An 11,334-nucleotide genomic window follows, 5' to 3' on the forward strand; every position below is an offset into this window, starting at 1 on the left:
GGTCTCGTCTCGGCCCTCAGCCACAGCGCCTCCGTTCATGTGAACTCAGAAATCCTCCGGCGGGAACCCGGCCTCCATCACTGAGCGGAAGCACCGGAACCAGCCGAGCGGTCCCTGGAGACCCCCTCAGTCCCGGCAGGCCTGCCAGGCCGGGCTCCGGCTCAGATTGCGCCGTCTGTTGGACGTAAAGCGGATCTCAGGTGGATCTGAAGCGGCTTGCTGCGGCTGTCGCTCCTCTCGTCGCCACATCCTCCGAAACAGTTATTTTTCCGGACTGTACCATAAAGTTCGCGGGGGGGGGTGCTCGCCTCCGCTCGCTGGTCATGTTTGCTGTTAAGCCCGACGCGTCGGATTCATTTAACGGTGTATTTGTGTGATTCTTCACCGTTTATGATTGTGAGTCTTTGTGTGGTGTGAGTTCAGTCGGTTCGTTTCGTGTTTGTCCGGGTCTTGTTGTCGCCTCCCCCCCTCTTCTTCGCTGCTGATTCGGTGTCTCGGTTCCTTTTGACTTTTCTGCCCCAAACAGTCCGTCTGTTCGGTAGTTCGCGGCTCTCCGAGCGGACCGGGCCGCCCAGCCGAGCCGCCTTCCACCGCTTCAGGGAGAATGGAGCAGCTCGGGCCGGGACTGTCCCCGCCGGGACTCCCAGCCTGTTAGCCGGGTCGCCATCCGTGTGTCCGCGGGCCTCCGGGAGCCGCTAGCCGGCGGCTAACAGTGACTAGCTCCGCCGAGCCCGGCGATGTTGATGTGCTCCTGTGAGAAAGCGGATTTCAACCTGACGCCCCGAACCGTGGCCCGGCTCGTGTTCGAGGCCGAGCAGGACAGCAGGACCGGGGGACACTCTTCCAATGGGAGGTAGGCGCTCCAGCCCGGTGCGGGCTCCTCTCCACAGCGCGTCTCTCTCCGCGGCTTCTGAAGAGGCGGACCGCTCCGGGCTCCGGGCTCCGGGCCCGAACCGGGCTTGGTTGTACTTCATCCGCATCCGGTCCTCAGAGGGGGGACGCGGTGAGACCTGCTGAGGTGGCGCCGGGTCCGTGTAGCTGGACTGGTGTTCTGGAGCTCTGGAGGTCTTGTTTCGGGTTCTGACAGTCTGGAGCGGTTCTGGGAAAAGAGCGACGTTCGGACGATCAGCTGTTCCGCTGTCAACACGACCCTCAGCTGATCCCGGAGGCTCCCGGCTTAGAGACGGTCTGGTTCCGGTCTTCATCTGGTGCGGGTCGGGAGATGGACGCCAGGTGAAGTGTTGGTTCTGCTCCTGCTTTGTTGTTCAACGGGAGGCGAAAAGTTTTGATTCCGTTTAAAACAATCCTCTAAAAATGAATCCCTCTTCTGAGCTGAAGTGAAAGCTGAATTAAAGAGTTCTTCAAAGTTCTCTCCAGAGTTCTCCCAGTTCTCCTGTCGCCATGGCGCTCATGTTCCAGGACGGCCGCCTGGTGGCGTTGGGCTCGAACCGACTCGATTTATTTAACGGAAGAACCAGAAGCAGGAAGTGGCGTTTGTTTACTTCCTGTCGCCGTGAAGACGTCGTCCAATCAGAGGCCTCCGCAGCGTCCGGCTGCGGTTCTGTTCCTCCGGACCAGTTCCAGCAGAACTACGGTCCGGTTCCAGTTCCAGAAGTGTTCCCGTCCTGTGCTCAGCCGGCTGTCAGAACGCGGGATCCGTGGAACGATCCGGGTCTCCGTGGTTCACCAGCCAGGAAGTGGGTCTGAACGCGGGTCGTGGTTCTCTCTGGACCTTTCAGGTCTGGCGGGGTCTGGTCCTCCGTCATTCCACGGTTCTCCATGGAGACCCGGTCCTTCTAGAGACCTCCTGGGGGAGAGTGGTTCAGGGTTCCTGTTGGCCTGGTTCTGTCTGTCCGTCCATCTGGACCCGGGTTGTTGTGCTGAACTTGTCCCTGAGGAGCAGGTTTATCGTATTTCTGTCCCCGATCGGAGGGACGACGCCTCAGTGGTTCCGTCCAGTCGGGACCGGTCCACGTGTCCTGAGCGGTTCTGGACTGGTCCTGGCTGGTCCTGACCGGTCCTGGCCGGTCCCGACAGACCAGAGACCTGCTCCACCACTGATGGAGGCTTCAGGAAGCTTGGATGCTAAATGCTACGTGCTAACGTCCAGAGCACTGCAGGACGCCTGGGCGGAGAGTGTGCAGGAGTTTGTGTAGGAGTGTGTGTGTAGGAGTGTGTGTGTAGGAGTGTGTGTGTAGCAGAGTGTGTGTAGGAGAGTGTGTTTCTCCGCTGGCAGGATGACACTCAGCAGTTTCCTGATGATCAACCGATTAACTGACACCACAGAGTCAGGTGACCCTGGAGCAGGTGTGTGTGTGTGTGTGTGTGTGTGTGTGTGTGTGTGTGTGTGTGTGTGTGTGTGTGTGTGTGTGTGCTGGATGACTCTGGACAAACACGTCGCTGCCAAGATTGTTCTTGTTCAAACAGATCAGATCAAACAGGTCGGCCTTATCAGGGGAGAGCGCTCTGGAGGCAAACAATGAACACTCACACACACTCACACACACACACTCACACACACTCACACACACACTCACTCAGCCGTTCACAGTGAGATAAGCCTTCACTTTCTCTTTAACCTTCTCGTAACGCTGCTGCAACATGATGTTCCTCCTTATCTACACACACACACACACACACGCATAAGCACACACTCACACACACACTCACACTTGGGATGCAAATTATCGAGTAATTCATTAATCGATAGTTGTTTCATCTTAACGATCGATTATCGATTAATTGATAAGCGGCAATTTTTCTGCGAAGCTGAATTTCCCTCCGAATCAGTCGGTTCATTTCTATGAAAATGCTCTTTTCTTATGAAAGAGAAAATGCAAATCATATTCTTTAATAAAAGATTTATTCTTAAAGGAATACTCCACCCAAAAAAACGATTTGGCCTCATTTTCTACTCACCCTCATGCTGAGAAACACTCTGGAGCACTTTTTTGACGTTTCAAATGCAGTTGGAGATGTTTGGGGATTTTCGTGGTCAACAAACAGGGACTGACAGAAAAAAAGGTCCATAAAGTCCACAAAACGTTCCCATTTTCCTTCATACTGCTCGTCCGCTGTAATCCAAGTGTCCTGAGCGGTAACGTCCATAATTAATTCTTAACGAGGTCATTTAGTACATTTTAAGAGCCCAAACAGGGCGCTCTCATACAGCTCCAGTGCATGTCTGCACGCAGCCTGAACTACGGAAGCCGCGGCAGACCAAGCCAGACGCTTGTGCCCTTTCAGGTCTCACGTTGCGATTGGCAAATCGCGTTTTATCATATCGCAACATTATTGCAAATGCAATTAATCGTTCAGCCCTAAATAAAATGCATAAATCTGAAAAGAAATTAAGTCACATTTGGACTATTCGCACCATTTATAATCCTCCTTTACATGAAGACACAGGCTGCCGGTAAGCAACTAAAAACATCCCTGAGACTAACGGATGTGCCCACAAACAAAACCAAAACATCCACGCCATGGTGCTCCTCACCGCAAAGCGTGAGACTGATCTAAATATGAGCGCTCTCGTCGCGACGCTGCGGTGATGCAGGCCGAGCTGCTCGCTCCTCGCAGCTCGGCTGAATGAGACGGATTGAGGTGATCATTTAGCGAAGTTGTGGAGGAGTTGAACTTTAAAATACTTCCACAGATTGTGCTTTTGGCGTCTTTGGCGTCATGAACCAACTGAAAGTGGCTCCATGCCGAACTCCGTCTCGTCCCTTCATCCTGCCAGCTCACCGCCTCTCCTCTGTCTTGTTGTTGTCGTCAGACGCCGGCTTCTTCTGTGTTACCGCCTGTGTGTCAAAGACGTCTGGCGTCAAGCGCGCCCTCATGAGGGCTTGAAGGGAATTACAGGTTCAAAACGCAATTAATTGCAAGTAATTGATTTTAATTGAGTAATTTCTTATCAACAATTAATCGATAATCGATTAATTGTTTGCATCCCTAACTCACACGCATACATGCATACGCACACACACACGTGGCCGGGGTGTGTTTTGTCCAGCCTGAGGTGATCTACTGGAGGCTCGGCCAGGACCCGGGACCCGGGACCCGGGTAGCAGGACCACAGAGCTGGAAGGTTCTGTTGTCCCGGAGTCCTCTGTGTTGTTCTGTGACCTCTGACCCTCACTGTGACCTTTTCCTCTGCCTGTTGAGCCTTGATTGGAGCAGAAGCAGCAGAATCAGGGGTTTGTTGGTTTTATTGAGTTCTAGGGCTGGGCCGTATGGCGAATTCATATCACGGTTTTCTAAAAGTCATACCGGTTTCACGGTATTTGAAGGTATTTTTTTCATGCAGAGTGTTGTTACACACATTTTCTTCTAATAAGAAAATAATGACTGCAGTTGATGGGCTTTAAATCGCCCATTTCACCGTCATAAGGACTGTCCTGTTTGTTTCATGTCCAGATTGCGCGATTGGATCGTTGCTTTCTTCCTGGTGTGCAGTCCCTTTAGAGCGCGTCCTGAGTGGACGTCTGGCTGCCGCTGCAGGCTGAGCCGGACGTGGAGGCTGTGGGTCTGAGTTTATGGCATTCTGGTTCTATAAAACGTGTTTTCGGCAGAGGTGGTGAAGCTAATTGCTGGTGCTAGCACCGCCGGCTAACACTTCTGCTCCACAGCATTTGCAAAAGATAGTAGCTCGGTCCACGTCCGACGTTTTAAAGCCGAAGAGCCTCAAACCACAGACGTGGCTCCTCCATCTGGCGCAGCTCCTCTGGGTCACGGCGTGTTCTTCACTGGGACCGCTCGCCGGCAGCAAAACACGCCGTGTTGTTGGTGCGCGGCAGTGAAATGGGTCCCCGCTGAAACACTTCATCGCCGCGCACGTTCCGGTTGTTTGGGCTGTTCACTGGTGCTGCGGTGTATGAAATATTCATATCATAACGGAAATAAAGACCGGATTTCGGTACGAACCGGCACACCGCACAGGCCTGTCGAATTCTTATCTTTTTATCGGGACTCAAACCTTCTTTGCTGCCGTTCTCTGTCAGGATTCGAACTCCAGCACGGCGTAGCTCCAGCCGAGCCTCCCGGCACCTCGGGAACCCATCTGGTTGTCCGTGGACCTCCAGTCAAGGGTCAAGGGTCAAAGGTCGAGGAGACGAGAACGTCTGATGGATCAGAGTGTGGATCTGAAGCCGCTCAGTCAGGAGCGTCCTGATCAGAGAGACCATGAAGGGAGGCCAGGGGGCGGAGCCTGCTGACGAGCTCCGGGTGGAAGTGGGCGGAGCCTGCTGACGAGCTCGGGTGGAAGTGGGCGGAGCCTGCTGACGAGCTCGGGTGGATCACAGTCCTTGATTCCAAGCCTGTCATGAGACGCCTGCTGTGCCACGACAGGCTGAGACAGACGTGTAGCGGTGGGACGAGGCGGGACCAGATGGGACGAGGCAGGACCAGATGGGACGAGGCAGGACCAGATGGGACGAGGCGGGACCAGATGGGACGAGGCGGGACCAGATGGGACGAGGCGGGACCAGATGGGACGAGGCGAGGCAGGACAGGGCAGGACGGGACAGGATGAGACGGGACGAGGCGGGACGGGGTGCCACGCTCCCCCTCCCCCAGCAGGGGGCCTCGTGTTGGAATGCCCAGTGTGTGCTCTTGTTGCTCCTCAGGCTGGTCTCCGGTCTGAGTCCTGAGCTGAGAGCCAGCGGCGGCGGCGGCGGCCATGCCGGTCTGGACCGCCGCTCCGTTTCACTGAAGTGTTGGACGGGATCCCCGGGGGACAGAGGACATGACCACGTCCGGCCCGCTGGGCCTGGAGGACGTCCCCCCGCCCCCCCGGTCCCGGTCGCCCGGCAGCGGGACCGGGAGGCGGGGCTCGGCTGCGGCCCCGCCCACCCCCGGGCCGCCCTGGGGCCCCGCGCCGCAGATCGTGGTCCAGGAGGAGTGGGCGGAGCCGGGCCCCGCCCCCACGGAGGAGGGGCGGGGCAGCCCATCACATGACCTCCTGCTGCCGCCGCCCCGCCCCCGCTCACGCAGTCCCTCCCCCAGCCGGCGCTCCCGGTGGTCCCTGCGGAGCCTGCTCAGTAAGGACTCTGAGGGGGACGAATGCAGGTCAGAACACACACACACACACACACACACACACACACACACACACACACACACACACACACACTCGTTCCTCTCTCCCGCTTTGTTTCATTAAACTTGCTGCAGATGATCCAGTGATTCCTTCATTCATTCATCTGATCGATCGATCATCCATTAATTGATCGTTTGTGTGCGGAGCTGCAGTCCCTCTGAATCGATCGGCTCGCTGCTGCGAGCTGCAGACGGTGTTCCTGAACAGCACGCCGGCAGCAGACCGGGCAGCGCGCTGCTTCAGGCGGAAGCAGAATCTCTCGGCACCGTCTGCTCGGAGCAGAACCAGCAGAACAAAGAAGAAGGTGCTTTAACTGGAAGATACAGTATCGCCCTGTCTCTGCTTTAGCAGTGGAACACGTTAAGGATCAGCCGAGTTTCGGCCTGGCCGATTGTTTCAGCCTGGCCGATTGTTTCGGCCGATATTGGGCAGTTTTCTAATAATCGGCATTGGCCTTTTTTTACACCAATAGCCGATAAAATAAATGTATTTAACAACGTGCTCTTTGGATCATGCATACAGCCGTTTCTCTCTCTCTCTCTCTCTCTCTCTCTGCCTGAAGTCCCTCCTCGGGGCGGAGGAACAGAGCCCCGCCCACAGCTACATTTTGACGCCAGAATGTTCATTTTTACTGCAAATGAATATCGGTTCGACATATCGGTTATCGGCTTCTATAAGTACCAACAATCGGCATCAGCATCGGCCCTAAAGAAGCCATATCGGCCGATCCTTGTAATAAATACATTAATAATCCTCCTTTACACCCGGCGTGTTTCCATGCAGCCAGCGGAACGTTCCGGCAGCCCGGCTGCTCTCCTGCAGAACCCCGATCTGCTCGTAGTCGGTATTTAAACACCTGGTTCCTCCTTTTCTAACCCGGATTCCTGCTCATATAGAGGTGCGTCGGAATATTCCGGTCAAAGGGACATTAAATCCTGCTCTGCACGCTCTCCCTGCAGGGGATCCGGTCTGTAGAGACAGGATCTGCTGTGATCCAGTTCAGCTGCTGGGTCACTGCGGCGCTTCAGTGGACGTTTCCACAAACAGCCTGCAGCGCCTGCAGCCTTCTTCTTCTGTGGTGTCTGTGTACAATAAGGGTGAACATGCAAACGGCACCCCTAGTGGCATGCAGTGTAAATGCAGTCCTGGCGTCTGGCCGTGGTCTGGATCGGGAGATCCTGACTGATCCTGATCCTGATCCTGTAAACAGGAGGAACCTTTTCGTTTCAGCAGGTGAACGGGTTCCAGATGTTCCAGAAACCGGAACCTTGACCTGAACCCGATCCTGACTGCATGGAGACGCACACACACACACACACACACACACACACACACACACACACACACACACACACACACACACACACACACACACACACCCCGCTGCCTGAGAACCACGGGAACAAACGGTCCTCCGTCCCTGGTGGTCCTCGCTGCAGGGCGGACTTCTCTATATGAGCGCCGGGTTCCCTCTAAGCCCCGCCCCAGGGACCAGGTCCCAGACGGCTCGGTGGCGCCCCCTGCTGTCCTGCAGTGCAGCTCAGCTGAGCGAGACGTCTGGAGGAGATGGTTCAGTGGCGTCGTGCGGAGCTGTGCTGTAAACCTCCTCAGGTTGTGCGTTCGGCGGCGGCGGCGGCATGAAGCTGCTCGAAGTGGCTCCGTTCTGAACACCGTCTGGTCCCTGTCATCCTGCCCCCCCCCCCCCCCCCCCCCCAGAGCAGCTTCTTCTGTTCCGTGTGTGTGCTTGTGTGTGAAGGACGTCTGGCAGCAAGCGCGCCCTCATGAGGGCTGGAGGGGAATTACAGGTTCAAAACACAAGGACTTAATCCTATTGGAGTCATTTCTCAGCGACAGTCGGTTCATTGTTTGCATCCCTGCTCTGAGCTCTGGTTTCGAACCTGCAACCTCCTGGTGGTGACGGCGCTCCGGCCTCCACTGCTCCACCAGTCAGTATGAGGAGCAACCAGCCTGCACACTCTCCTCCTCCTCCTCCTCCTCCTCCGGGCCCTGAACGCACCACGAGACGGCGGGGCGAGTGTCAACACAGAGAGAGAGGGGGCGGGGCCACAGCGCCTCTGATCCTGCCTCTGAGCCATGACATCACAGCCGGCCAATGGGAGCAGGCCCCGGCCTGGTGATGTCACGGCCGGCCAATGGGAGGAGGCGGAGTGAAGCTCTGCAGCGAGCCGTGGAGGGCAAGCAGAGGACACACACACACACACACACACACACTCGCTCTCTCACTCACTCACTCACAAACGGAGCCACACACACACTGGGTCCGGTTCTATGGGACCCAGAGGAGAACCCTGCAGAACCGGACCCTGAGGAGTGTTCTGCTGTTGCTCGCAGGACGAGAGGACAAAGCGGAGAACCGACGGTGGAACCTTGTGAACCTTGGTTCTGTGACCGTTCTTGTTCTCATTCTCCGGCGCCGAATTCCTCCGCCTGCCGTCGGGCCGACCGGCGGAACCGATCGGACCGGCGGAACCGATTGGACCGGCGGAACCGATCGGCCCGACGCGCCTGCAGAACCGTGGTCAGCTGAGACCCGGAACCCGCTGGGGACAGGGTTCCTGTGAGAACCGGGGTTCCGTCATGAGGTTGTTTCCTGGAAGCGATCCGGACTCGGCGAGGGTCCAGAGGAGACCCCGTCAGTCCGACCCGGTCTTGGTTCTGCAGAACCCCTGAGGACCCAGAGGGTCCTGAAGGCTGGACCGGCTCCAGACGTCAGGTTCTGTTGGGTTCTGTGGGTTCTCTTCCTGTTCCGGCTCAGAACCGTGGAACGCCGTGAGGGAGAACGCTGCGACCAATCACAGCTCCCGGTGTTGTGTGATGCGTTTGAGGTCATGGAAATAAATCCGAGCTCTGTGGTGCTGCAGGTCCTTCTGTTCTAGATCAGGTTCTCTGAGGTTCTCCGACTCGCCGTCTCCTCTCCGCCCAGTCAGCTGATTCCAGCTGCTCAGCCAGAGTGGCTGATGGGAGCCGATCGCATCTGATCAGCTGGACCGTCTCGTGTCTTCATCAGAGGACAGCGGCTCGTCCTCTGATCGCTGAGAACCAGCTCAGCTTCACAAACACGCAGAACGTCCACTTCCCAGCATGCAGTTCACCTCCCAGCGTCCCGTCAGCGAATCGAGAGAACGAAGTCAGGCCTGTTCTCCGACAGCAGGTGGCGCCACGCGGAGCCCGAGAGGCGTTCAGGGCTAGCTTTAGCATTAGCATCATCCTCAACGTGGCCCACAAGAGGAGGAGCCTCCTCAGTGCTCTGACATCACACTATAGAGCATCTTCCTCCTCTGACATCACACTATAGAGCATCTTCCTCCTCTGACATCACACTATAGAGCATCTTCCTCCTCTGACATCACACTATAGAGCATCTTCCTCCTCTGACATCACACTATAGAGCATCTTCCTCCCAGTATTTGATGAAACCGTTTCAGAAACGGATCATTTCAGGTTTCAGGTCTGTTCCACACTGATCTGTCGTTCTTCCTGGCGTTCGACCCAGTCAGACTCCTGGAGCGCCACCCAGAGGCGGTGCCATTTGCTGCCCGGCGGCCCGTGATGCATTCAGGGGCCGTCGGGTCGGTGAGCCTCAGGAAAGCAGATTAGTGGGGGGGGGGGGCAGAACGGCGGAGACGCCAGCCGGGATTATGATGTGGACTAATCCAGAGGAGCAGGGAGCTGGAGGGCGGAGGGGTCGGGTGGGGTCTGGGGTCGTGTCGGGTGGGGTCTGGGCTCAGGTCAGGTGGGGTGGGGGCAGGTCGGGTGGGGTCTGGCAGGCAGACCAGACCGAACCGCCGTTCACACCGAGCCCAAAACTTTCAAAACATCAGAAAGTCTGCCGGCGCTCTGCGTCCAGAGACCAGAGTGAGCCGGAGTGGAGACGGGGCTGACAACACGCTAATGCTAATGCTAATGCTAACGGCTGGCTGAAGGACCATGACATGCTAACAGTGGCTCAGCTAGCTCGCTGTCCAGCCACTGCTGGGTCATGCTAATGATGCTAATGCTAACAGCAGGCCCACGGGCCTGGGGTTTGGACCGGCTGTGGTTTGGGGGGCTGCTGGCTCTGGGGGGTGCATACCTGTCTGCAGCGGTGGGGGTGGGGGGGTGGGGGCGGCGGTTGTGGGTGGCGGGGGGTCCTGGATGTGGGGTTCGGTGTTCCCTTGCCTTCCGGGGGGGTCTCCCACAGGATATGACGGTTGGATGACGCGGGAATGTGAGTGTGTTTGGGGTAGGGTTGACTCTGTGTGTGTGTGTGTGTGTGTGTGTGTGTGTGTGTGTGTGTGTGTGTGTGTGTGTGTGTGTGTGCGCGTGCATGCGGGTGTGTGTGCGTGCGTGCATGTGTGAGTGTGTCAGAATGTGGGTGTGTTTGGTTTAGGGATGAGTGGTTGTGTGTGAGTGTGTGTGTGTGTGTCAGCGTGAGTGAGTGGGTGTGAGTGTTGGGTTGGGGTGGGGGGGAGTGAGGTGGGAGAGGACAGGGTGGGTCGGGGTGGGTCGTGGGGTGGACGGGGGGGCGGGGGGTGGGGGTGATGCCCTGGATCTCGGGGTGCGTGGCCAGAGTGCTGGGGGGGTACTGGCCTGGGGTGGGTAGCCGCCCGTGTGGGCTGGTTCTCCCGGGGGGGTCATGGCCCTCCGCCTGTGTGGGGGTCAGCTCTTGGGCTCTCGGCCCTGCCGGCTCCTGCCGGTCGTGGCTCCGCGGGGCGGTCCCGGGGCTTTCCTCTGCCCCGTTTCTGGACCGGAGCGGGGGCGTCTGCCTGGGGGGGCGGCTTGGATCCGGGCTCTGTGATGACCGCCGGCTGTCTGGGCTCTGAGGGCCTCTCTGGCCTGCTTCTGGCCTTCTCAGGGGTCAGAGGTCATATATGCATGATCACTATCACCATCTATTTGTATGATCACGCTGATCTTTAATCACTCTTCACATACTGGGTTACCTTGTCTTCTTGTGGTGGTTAGAATAATGGTGATCTGTAGTGGACCTCTCTTGATGCACACCCCGAGTTTACGACTAGTTACTACTAGTTACTAGTCTGTTCAGTACTATGGTTCATCAGGGGGGAAAAAAAGAAAAAGAAAAAAAATTTATATAAATGTATGGTTCTGTCAGTTTTTGTGTTGGTTGTCGGCTCTGTTTTGGTGTTGTCTAGATCGGGGTTTGGGATGGTTCTTGGTTGCGTGTGGTTCGTTGACAACACTGTTTTGCATTTGTTGTGAATTTGTACATAGTT

The sequence above is a fragment of the Salarias fasciatus genome, chromosome 11 (assembly GCF_902148845.1).
Source record: "Salarias fasciatus chromosome 11, fSalaFa1.1, whole genome shotgun sequence".
NCBI classification, from domain to species: Eukaryota; Metazoa; Chordata; class Actinopteri; order Blenniiformes; family Blenniidae; genus Salarias; species Salarias fasciatus.